Raw genomic sequence first — 12,166 nt, 5'->3', positions numbered from 1 at the left:
AACTTGCTGATATTTTTACAAAACCTCTCTGTGAAGATAGATTCTGTTTGTTAAGAAAAAGTTTGGGAATGTTTGATTTAAATCATGTTGAAAGCTTGTGAATTTCTGATTCTGTCCGGTTTTATCTCATAGGAATGGACGAGATAAAAACAAGGCATGCTAAAGGAGATTTGTTTGAGGGGGAGGCTGCGCAGACGTAGCTTCTTTTGGGCCCCACAGAATCAAGTTTGACCCCTCATTGAACTTTTAATGGTTCCTCATTTTATGATGATCAAATCTTTTGAGTGTCATTTCAAATCTCATTGGAAGTTGTTAGTGTCAAATCAAAATCCTTCTCTCTCCGTCTAATCCCTTGAAATAAGGAAACTACCTTTTCAAAATCACTTGGTTAATAACCGCACCATTATGGTTATTAACTTTCCCATCATCTCTCTCCAATCCTCATTAATTGCTCCATTAACCTCCTCTCTCCTCACTTTCGTTCGGCACTCACCCTTTCATATTCAACTCCATTCATTCTTCTACCATGAAAAAGAAAACTGCACAAAGGAGAAGTAACCGAACCCCCATTCCAAAAGGTCCATAATTCTCATCACCCCAAACTCATACACATATCCATCTCCATTCTACCTCATCTTCTACACCATCACCTCCTTCAAAAAGGGCCGACACCATGCGTCGCAAAGTCATTGCTCACAAATCTTCCGGAAGAGGAAAGAACAAGGAGCCTAGTGTTCAAGAAGAAGAAGAGGAATCACATACTTCTGAACCATCTTCCCCACCAAAAGGACCTACTTCAACCACCAAAAATTCTCAGAAAGGGCCGAAAAGCTTTATTCTGCATGAAACAAGGGTACCGGCGAATTTGGAGTCTCTCGACTTCAAGAACAAATATCACAAGACTCATTCCCATTTTGATCCCTCCAGATTTTACTCATGTGCCTTCTATGAATTCCATAAAGAAGTACTGATGAAACGTCATCTCTGTCCTTCATACCTTGTGAATTTTGAGAAACTGGCATCCAAAGGAATCAATTTTTCTGCCATGTTTGATGCTCTGAAATGGACACCACTGCTTCACATTCAGAGACTTGTGTACCCGGGGCTGGTCCGGGAATTTTATGCAAACATGCGTTTGATTGACGGTTCAATCCACTCCTATGTCAAACGTGTTTACATGACTCTCAATCCTCAAACCATAGGCGCTGCCCTGGGATATGAAGAAGAAGGGCCAAGGGTTTACATGGTTGACAAGTGGGATGATCAGGTTGGCATTGCACAGCAAACTGTCCTTCACCACATCTGCACGAATCTCTCTGGCTTAGATGGGATAATTCCAACTCATCGAGCACTCGGTCCTGAGAATTCCCTGTTGCACCGTATCATCACTCACATTCTCACTCCACAAGGCGGTTCTCACCACAGAGTAACAGTTTCTGATTCTGTTATTTTATTTGCACTTCTTACTTCTTCCCAAATTTCGTTTGCTTATGTTATGATACGTCATATGTGGGAAGCAGTGAAAAGTACCAAAAAGGCTAATCTTCCATATGGCATGTTTCTTACATGTATATTTGAGTATTTTAAGGTTGATTTGACTAATGAAACTGTTGAGAACAAGATTTCAATGATCAAAGGAGGAGGAATTTCGGGCAAAAAGAGCAAGAAATCTGTTCCCTCTGAACCGTCTCTCAGTGACCTTGAGAGCCATCCTGAGCCCTCAAATATTAATGCATCAATCCGAGAGGTTCTCAATGAGATGCGCAACATGACAAAACTGATGTTCAAATCCCACAAGACTGCCAGAAAATTGGAGCAAGAACAGGAAAGGGCTTGGAAGAAATGTCATGATAGAGTTGGCTTCATGATAAAGAACTTTGATGAGGAAATGGGGACAGGAAACTTTGAAGCGGATTCTGGTTCAGAATTCAATCTTTCTGATGATTAGTGTCTCTGTTACTTTACTTGATATTGGCTCAAGTAGGCTCAATCTTTTTTGTTTTTTGTTGTATGAGCAAAACTTTGAACTCCCTGCTCTGTGATGCCTTGAAACACTCATGTTATTTTGTTGCATTGTTACTCTGTTTATCCTGTGGTATTACTCATATTTTGCGCAGGTGCCCCCATGATGACAAAAGGGGGAGGAATGTTTCCAAAATTGAAATTGGGAACAAAGAAAAACAGGGGATGAGAAGGAGTTGGGAACAGGGATGAAATTTTCAAAATTGAAAATTCATGATCTCCCTTGTTCAAAAATACCTATTAGTTGCTGATAATATCTGCATTATGTCAACCGCATTCGGTTTATCATGTCTTGTTAATTCTGATTTGGCATCTGATTATAATTATGCTTGTTTTTATGCCTGGTTGGGAACAGGGATGAAATTTTCAAAATTGAAAATTCATGATCTCCCTTGTTCGAAAATACCTATTAGTTGCTGATAATATCTGCATTATGTCAACCGCATTCGGTTTATCATGTCTTGTTAATTCTGATTTGGCATCTGATTATAATTATGCTTGTTTTTATGCCTGGTTGTGGATTAATTTTTGATAGACTGATTGCTTGGAAAATATTTTTGGCAGCTCATGTAAATTGTTTAAAATATCCAAAACTGCCTTATCTTGCTCTACAAAAATTTTCCTTCATATTATTTTGCTCTGATATATTGAACAGGAAAATGTTTGGATTTTTTGTTGAAGTTTGTAATACTTTGAGCAGAAAATCAATTATGATAACAAATGAGTTTTGATTATCACCAAACTCTGCTCATAAATCAAGCATTCAACATTCTCAAATAAATATGTTGAATAACATTGTTATTTTGGAGCTTGATTAAAATGTTACAGGTTTTATGCTTCCCTTGGTATAGTAGCACATATTAAGGGGGAGCCATGTGACACTTTGAAAGGGAAGAAATTCAATCCTCAAAGGGAGTACTTGTACTCTAATCTTTTAAATTCTTTCCATTTCAATTTTAACAATGTTTGTCATCAAGGGGGAGATTGATGAGTTTGGAAAACTCCAATTTATTTTTTTGTGATGAACAAACACTGTTAAAATATCTAATTACAAAATTATTAGTACAATGTTATTTGATTATATGCTAATTAATAATTTTGTAATGCAGGAACTGAATTGGGCCGAAATAAGAAGAAAATGGTGTTAGCCCAACTTACATTCAGCCTTGGTTTTGATAATAAAAATGAAAATGGCTGTTTTAATGTTACTTGGGCCTAAATGTTTTTGATTGCTCTAAGCCCAAGTGGGTTACATGCTTTCCATTTGTTTTATGCTTGCTCCAAATCTTATCAGGAAAGCAAATGCTTTTATTTGGGCCAAGAACATTCCTCATTGCAATCAAGCCCAAAATTGTTAATGCTTCCATGCATTAACCGAATCCATGAAGCTTCCAACGGATTCCATTGCTTGCTAAAATGGATCTCAAAGTTAATATGCTAGCTTTGGAACTATGAGAGAGAAATTAGCTTTGATTTGATGGGAATCATTATGATTAGTGTTGCACGCCACCCAGGGAAGTAAAAGCAAGCTATCTTCATTTAATTTGTTTTGAATTGCTTTTGTTTATTTTCCATGTTCTCTCTCATCTCTTTCTTCTTCTCTCTTCGGTTATTACACAGGAAATATTGGTAGCCATGGAAGCAAATGTAAGCTACCGAAAGGAAGGGAGGACAAGCTACAAGTCCATCACAATGATGGCAAGAAAACAAAAAGTATGTAGTGGCTGAGATAATCACCAAATATGGATAGATTTGGTGAGTTAGTTTCGGATCCTCCATACCCCAAAAAAAGGAAGAAGATCCGGCCAGCAGAAAGATCTTGGAGGCGTGACTTGTCTTCGTTTCTGATCAACTACCACAGGTAGTAGCTAGAGTGGCGAAGTGATGGTTGAAGGCATAGATCGAAGCAGATGAAGTCATCATCATCATGAAGCATCAAGGGCCAGAAATCCATCTTGGAGAGGAAGCCAAGGATGGAGCGCTCGGATTGATGAAGAATGGTGACCAAGAAAGGACTAGAGGTATTTGCATGTTGGTTTTTGCATGAACTACCTCTTCTCTCTGTATGGCCGAACCGGTTTTTGTTGAAGGAAAGAAAGCTGAGCTCGGGTCTGTGTATCAAACCGTGAAGACTTCACTTCTCTATAAAAGAGGTGAACAGTCATGGTTTGATTCAAGGAAAAGAAGTAAGATTTGAGAGTGCAAGGCACAGAGTTCTCAGAGCTACCTAAGCTAGCAGTTCTTCTTCTCCTTCAATGTTTTCTGTTTAGTATTTTTCTGTTTAATTTTGTCATGTCTTGAGTCTCATGGAAAAAGGCAAACAGTGAGGTTTGTATGAAAAAGCCATAGAGCGGAAAAAGGCAGAGAGTGCAAAATTAAAAGAAAAAGCCATAGATGTCTTAGAGTTCCTTTGTACATCTTTGTTGTGTATCATGATTCTGTGGGAATCCCCTTGTAAGTTGGGTTAGCACTTTACAAGTTGTAATCTGGATGATTATAGTGAAATTCCATCATTGTTGTGATAGAGACTGGATGTAGGCTGCACTGCACTTAGCAGCTGAACCAGGATATATCTGGGTGTAATCTTCTCTCTTTCTTCCTATTTCAACTCTGTTTTTTTCTGTCCAGATGAAGAATCAAAAATGTCTCGTGTCAAGTAACGAGACAAAATGAAAATGTCTCGTGGCTAGGGACGAGATAAAACAGAAAAGTCTCTTCTAAAACCAGCCAGTTTTAAGCAAGCAAAAAGGGGCTAAGATTCAACCCCCCTTCTCTTAGCCACTGAAACCATCAAGGAAGTTAAGGAATGAGTCCACCTTAGTGATGGTGGCACCTTCTCCTTGAAGGACCAATGGTGTTCTTGAGCTCCTCTATGTCTCTTCCTTGCCTTTGTTGCTCATCCCTTATAGCTCTTTGATCTTCTCTAATCTCATTGAGAATGATCGAGTGCTCCTGGTGTTCCACCCTTAATTGGGTCATGTCATGACTCAATCCTTCTAGAAAAGTGTTGAGTTGTTCCCAATAGTTGTTTGGAAGAAAATGCATCCCTTGAGACATCTCAAGGATTCCTTGATGATGAGCTTTCTCATGTGTCTCTTGAGATCCATGAATAGGCTCTCTTGTTTGCTCCATCCTCTTCTTAGTGATGGGCTTGTCCTCTTCAATGAGGATGTCTCCTTCTATGACAACTCCAGCTAAGTAGCATAGATGGCAAACGAGATGAGGAAAAGCTAGCCTTGCCAGGGTGGAGGGCTTTTCGGCTACTTTGTAGAGTTCTAGAGAGATGACTTCATGAACTTCTACTTCCTCTCCAATCATGATGCTATGGATCATGATGGCCCGATCCACAGTTACTTCGGATCGGTTGCTAGTGGGGATGATGGAGCGTTGGATGAACTCCAACCATCCTATAGTCACAGGCTTAAGATCCAGTCTTCTCAATTGAACCGGCTTGTCTTTTGAGTCTCTTTTCCATTGAGCTCCTTCCACACATATGTCCATGAGGACTTGGTCCAACCTTTGATCAAAGTTGACCCTTCTAGTGTAGGGGCGTGCGTGTTCTTGCATCATAGGCAAGTTGAACGCCAACCTCACATTTTCCGGACTGAAATCTAAGCATTTCCCCCGAACCATTATAAGATAATTCTTTGGATTCGGGTTTATACTTTGATCATGGTTCCTAGTGATCCATGCATTGGCATAGAACTCTTGAACCATTAAGATTCCGACTTGTTAAATGGGGTTGATAAGAACTTCCCAACCTCTTCTTTGGATCTCATGTCGAATCTCCGGATACTCATTTTTCTTGAGCATGAAAGGGACCTCAGGGATCACCTTCTTCTTGGCCACAACTTCATAGAAGTGGTCTTGATGGGCTTTAGAGATGAATCTCTCCACCTCCCATGACTCCGAGGTGGAAGCTTTTGTCTTCCCTTTTCTCTTTCTAGAGGTTTCTCCGGCCTTAGGTGCCATCAATGGTTATAGAAAAACAAAAACGTTATGCTTTTACCACACTAAACTTAGAATGTTGCTCACCCTCAAGCAAAGAAAAGAAAAGAATATAAGAAAAAGAAGAAGATATGGAGGAGAGGGAGAGATGTGTGGGTTTCAGACAAGGGGGAGAAGAGAGGGTTATTTTGTGTGAAAATGAAGAAGGATGGAGGTGTTTATATAGTGGAGGAAGAGAGTAGTAGGTTCGGTCATTTAGGGTGGGTTTGGGTGAAAAAGAGATTTTGAATTTGAAGGTAGGTGGGGTTTATGGGGAAGAGTGGATGGATGTGAGTGGTGAAGAGGTGATGGGGAAGAGAGATTGAGGTGATTGGTGAAGGGTGTTTGAGGAAGAGTGTTATTGGATTGTGTGAAGAAGAGAGAAGGTGAGTTGAGGTAGGTGGGGATCCTGTGGGGTCTACAGATCCTGAGGTGATCTTGTGGGATCCACAGATCCTGAGGTGTCAAGGATTTATCATCCCTGCACCAATTAGGCGTGTAGAATGCCCTCTGCATGCAATCCTGGCATTTAACGCCAGACTGAAGCTTGTTTCTGGCGTTAAACGCCCAAATGAAGCATGTTTCTGGCGTTTAACGCCAGCTTAATGCTTGTTGCTGGCGTTAAATGCCAGCTTTACTCAGGGTGCAATCCTGGCGTTTAAATGTCAGACTACTGCTTGTTTCTGACATTCAACGCCAGATTCATGCTCTGTTCTGGCGTTGAACACCAGCCAGATGCTCCTTACTGGCGTTTAAATGCCAGTAAGCTCTTCCTCCAGGGTGTGCTTTTTCTTCTGCTATTTTTTATTCTGTTTTTAATTTTTGCAATTATTTTGTGACTCCACATGATCATAAACCTAATAAAACATAAAAGAACAAGAGAAATATAGATAAATAAAAATTGGGTTGCCTCCCAATAAGCACTTCTTTAATGTCAATAGCTTGACAGTGAGCTCTCATGGAGCTTCAAAGATCATCAGAGCATTGTTGGGACCTCCCAACACCAAACTTAGAGTTTAAATGTGGGGGTTCAACACTAAACTTAGAGTTTGGTTGTGGCCTCCCAACACCAAACTTAGAGTTTGACTCTGGGGGCTTTATTTGACTCTGTATTGAGAGAAGCTTTTCATGCTTCCTCTCCATGTTTACAGAAGGATAACATTGAGCTTTAAACACAAGGTAGTACCCATTCAATTGAAGGACTAGTTCATATCTGTCAACATCAATCACAGCTCCTGCTGTGGCTAGGAAGGGTCTTCCAAAGATGATGCATTCATCCTCCTCCTTCCCATTGTCTAGGATTATGAAATCAGCAGGGATGTAAAGGCCTTTAACCTTCACTAACACATCCTCTACCAATCCATAAGCTTATTTTATTGACTTGTTTGCCATCTCTAATGAGATTCTTGTAGCTTGTACCTCAAAGATCCCCAGCTTCTCCATTACAGAGAGTGGCATAAGATTTATACCTGACCCCAGGTCACACAGAGCCTTCTCAAAGGTCATGGTACCTATGGTACAGGGTATTAAGACTTTACCAGGTTCTTGTTTCTTTTGAGGTAAAGTTTAATAAACCCATATATCTAGTTCACCAATGAGTAAGGGAGGTTCACCTTTCCAAGTCTCATTACCAAACAACTTAGCATTCAGCTTCATGATGGCTTCTAGATATTGAGTAACTTGCTCTTCAGTTACATCTTCATCCTCTTCAGAGGAAGAATAGTTCTCAGAGCTCATGAATGGCAAAAGGAGGTTCAATAGAATCTCTATGGTCTCTAGGTGAGCCTCAGATTCCTTAGGTTCCTCAGTTTGGAACTCCTTTTTGTTCAAAGGACGTCCCAGGAGGTCTTCCTCACTGGGATTCACGTCCTTCTCCTCCTTTGTGCATTTGGCCATATTGATTATATCAATGGCCTTGCACTCTCTTTTTGGATTCTCTTCTATATTGCTTGGGAGAGTACTAGGAGGAGTTTCAGTGATTTTCTTACTCAGTGGTGCACGAAATTGTGATCATCAATGACGCCATCAACATGGTACGCTCAATTGCAATCTCAACTATTTATCACAATTTCGCACACCTAACCAGCAAGTGTACTGGTCGTCCAAGTAATAAACCTTACACGAGTAAGGGTCGATCCCACAGAGATTGTTGGTATGAAGCAAGCTATGGTCACCTTGTAAATCTTAGTCAGGCAGACTCAAATGGTTATGGATGATGAATAAAACATAAAGATAAAGATAGAGATACTTATGTAATTCACTGGTAAGAATTTCAGATAACCGTATGGAGATGCTTTGTCTCTTCCGTCTCTCTGCTTTCCTACTGTCTTCATCCAATCCTTCTTACTCCTTTCCATGGCAAGCTGTATGTAGGGTTTCACCATTGTCCGTGGCTACCTCCCATCCTCTCAGTGAAAATGTTCAACGCACCCTGTCACGGCACGGCTAATCATCTGTCGGTTCTCAATCAGGTTGGAATAGAATCTAGTGATTCTTTTGCGTCTGTCACTAACGCCCAGCCTTCAGGAGTTTGAAGCTCGTCACAGTCATTCAATCATTGAATCCTACTCAGAATACCATAGACAAGGTTTAGACCTTCCGGATTCTCTTGAATGCCGCCATCAATTCTAGCTTATACCACGAAGATTCCGATCAAGGAATCCAAGAGATAAACATTCAAGCCTTGTTTGCTTGTAGAACAGAAGTAGTTGTCAGGCACTTGTTCATAAGTGAGAATGATGATGAGTGTCACATAATCATCACATTCATCATGTTCTTGGGTGCAAATGAATATCTTAGAACAAGAATAAGCTGAATTGAATAGAAGAACAATAGTAATTGCATTAATACTCGAGGTACAGCAGAGCTCCACACCTTAATCTATGGTGAGTAGAAACTCCACCCTTGAAAATACATAAGTGATAATGGTGATCATTGGCTTCGGCCCCAGAGAGGGAACCAGAAGAACCAAGATGAAAATACAATAGCAAAAGGTCCTATTTGTAGAGAACTAGTAGCCTAGGGTTTACAAGGATGAGTAAATGACATAAAAATCCACTTTCGGGCCCACTTGGTGTGTGCTTGGGCTGAGCATTGAAGCATTTTCGTGTAGAGACTTCTCTTGGAGTTAAACGCCAGCTTTTGTGCCAGTTTGGGCGTTTAACTCCCATTCTTGTGCCAATTCCGGCGTTTAACGCCGAGCAGTTTTGAGCTGATTTGGAATGCCGGTTTGGGCCATCAAATCTCGAGAAAAGTATGGACTATTATATATTGCTGGAAATCCCAGGATGTCTGCTTTCTAACGCCGTTAAGAGCGTGCCAATTGGGTTTCTGTAGCTCCAGAAAATCCACTTCGAGTGCAGGGAGGTCAGAATCCAACAGCATCTGCAGTCCTTTTTAGCCTCTGAATCAGATTTTTGCTCAAGTCCCTCAATTTCAGCCAGAAAATACCTGAAATCACAGAAAAACACACAAACTCATAGTAAAGTCCAGAAAAGTGAATTTTAACTAAAAACTAATAAAAATATACTAAAAACTAACTAAATCCTACTAGAAACATACTAAAAATAATGCCAAAAAGCGTACAAATTATCCGCTCATCACAACACCAAACTTAAATTGTTGCTTGTCTCCAAGCAACTGAAAATTAAATAAGATAAAAAGAAGAGAATATGCAATGAACTCCAAAAACGTCTGTGAAGATCAGTATTAATTAGATGAGCGGGGCTTTAGCTTTTTGCCTCTGAATAGTTTTGGCATCTCACTCTATCCTTTGAAATTCAGAATGATTGGCTTCTATAGAAACTCAGAATCCAGATAGTGTTATTGATTCTCCTAGTTAAGTATGATGATTCTTGAACACAGCTACTTTATGAGTCTTGGCCGTGGCCCAAAGCACTTTGTCTTCCAGTATTACCACCGGATACATACATGCCATAGACACATAATTGGGTGAACCTTTTCAGATTGTGACTCAGCTTTGCTAGAGTCCCCAATTAGAGGTGTCCAGGGTTCTTAAGCACACTCTTTTTGCCTTGGATCACACTTTTATTTCTTTCTTTTTCTTTCTTTTTCTCTTTCTCTTTTTTTTTTGTATTCACTGCTTTTTCTTGCTTCAAGAATCATTTTTATGATTTTTCAGATCCTCAGTAACATGTCTCCTTTTTCATCATTCTTTCAAGAGCCAACCATTCATGAACAACAAATTCAAAAGACATATGCACTGTTTAAGCATACATTCAGAAAACAAAAGTATTGCCACCACATCAAAATAATTAATCTGTTATAAAATTTAAAATTCATGCAATTCTTCTCTTTTTCAATTAAGAACATTTTTCATTCAAGAAAGGTGATGGATTCATAGGACATTCATAACTTTAAGGCATAGACACTAAGACACTAATGATCATAAGACACAAACATAAACATGATTTTTCGAAAAACAGAAAAATAAAGAACAAGGAGATTAAAGAACGGGTCCACCTTAGTGATGGCGGCTTGTTCTTCCTCTTGAAGATCTTATGGAGTGCTTGAGCTCCTCAATGTCTCTTCCTTGCCTTTGTTGCTCCTCTCTCAAGATTCTTTGATCTTCTCTAATTTCATGGAGGAGGATGGAATGTTCTTGGTGCTCCACCCTTAGTTGTCCCATGTTGGAACTTAATTCTCCTAGGGAGGTGTTGATTTGCTCCCAATAGTTTTGTGGAGGAAGGTGCATCCCTTGAGGCATCTCAGGGATTTCATGATGAGAGGGGTCTCTTGTTTGCTCCATCCTTTTCTTAGTGATGGGCTTGTCCTCATCAATGAGGGTGTCTCCCTCTATGTCAACTCCAACTGAATAACAGAGGTGACAAATGAGATGAGGAAAGGCTAACCTTGCCAAGGTAGAGGACTTGTCCGCCACCTTATAAAGTTCTTGGGATATAACCTCATGAACTTCTACTTCCTCTTCAATCATGATACTATCAATCATGATAGCCCGGTCTATAGTAACTTCGGACCGGTTGCTAGTCGGAATGATTGAGCGTTGGATAAACTCCAACCATCCTCTAGCCACGGGTTTGAGGTCATGCCTTCTCAGTTGAACCGGCTTTCCTCTTGAATCTCTCTTCCATTGAGCGCCCTCTTCACAAATGACTGTGAAGACTTGGTCCAACCTTTGATCAAAATTGACCCTTCTAGTGTATGGGTGTTCATCTCCTTGCATCATGGGCAAGTTAAATGCCAACCTTACATTTTCCGGACTAAAATCCAAGTATTTCCCCCGAACCATTGTAAGCCAATTCTTTGGGTCCGGGTTCACACTTTGATCATGGTTCTTGGTGATCCATGCATTGGCATAGAACTCTTGAACCATTAAGATTCCGACTTGTTGAATGGGGTTGGTAAGAAATTCCCAACCTCTTCTTCGAATCTCATGTCGGATCTCCGGATATTCACTCTTTTGAGTTTAAAAGGGACCTCGGGAATCACCTTCTTCAAGGCCACAACTTCATAGAAGTGGTCTTGATGCACCCTTGAGATGAATCTCTCCATCTCTCATGACTCGGAGGTGGAAGCTTTTGCCTTCCCTTTCCTCTTTCTAGAGGTTTCTCCGGCCTTGGATGCCATAAATGGTTATGAAAAAAAACAAAAAGCAATGCTTTTACCACACCAAACTTAAAAGGTTTGCTCGTCCTCAAGCAAAAGAAGAAAGAAGAGAGTAGAAGAAGAAGAAATGAAGGAGATGGAGATGGCTTTGTGGTTCGGCCAAAGGGGGAGAAGTAGTGTTTAGGTTGTGTGAAAATGAAGGAGTGAAGATGGGTTTATATAGGAGTGGAGAGAGGGGTAGGGTTCGGCTATGGGAGGGTGGGTTTGGGAGGGAAAGTGGTTTGAATTTGAATGGTGAGGTAGGTGGGGTTTTATGAAGGAGGGATGTAAGTGGTGAAGAGAAAGATGGGATTTGATAGGTGAAGGGTTTTTGGGGAAGAGGTGTTGAGGTGATTGGTGAATGGGTGAAGAAGAGAGAGAGTGGTGGGGAAGGTGGGGATCCTATGGGGTCCACAGATCCTGAGGTGTCAAGGAAAAGTCATCCCTACACCAAGTGGCGAGCAAAAATGCTCTCTGTGCCAATTCTGGCGTTAAACGCCGGGCTGGTCCCTATTTCTGGCGTTTAATGCCA

Source organism: Arachis hypogaea, chromosome 9, assembly GCF_003086295.3.
Source record: "Arachis hypogaea cultivar Tifrunner chromosome 9, arahy.Tifrunner.gnm2.J5K5, whole genome shotgun sequence".
Taxonomy (NCBI): Eukaryota; Viridiplantae; Streptophyta; class Magnoliopsida; order Fabales; family Fabaceae; genus Arachis; species Arachis hypogaea.
The sequence above is the reverse complement of the archived record's forward strand: the minus strand, read 5'-3'. Positions refer to the sequence as shown.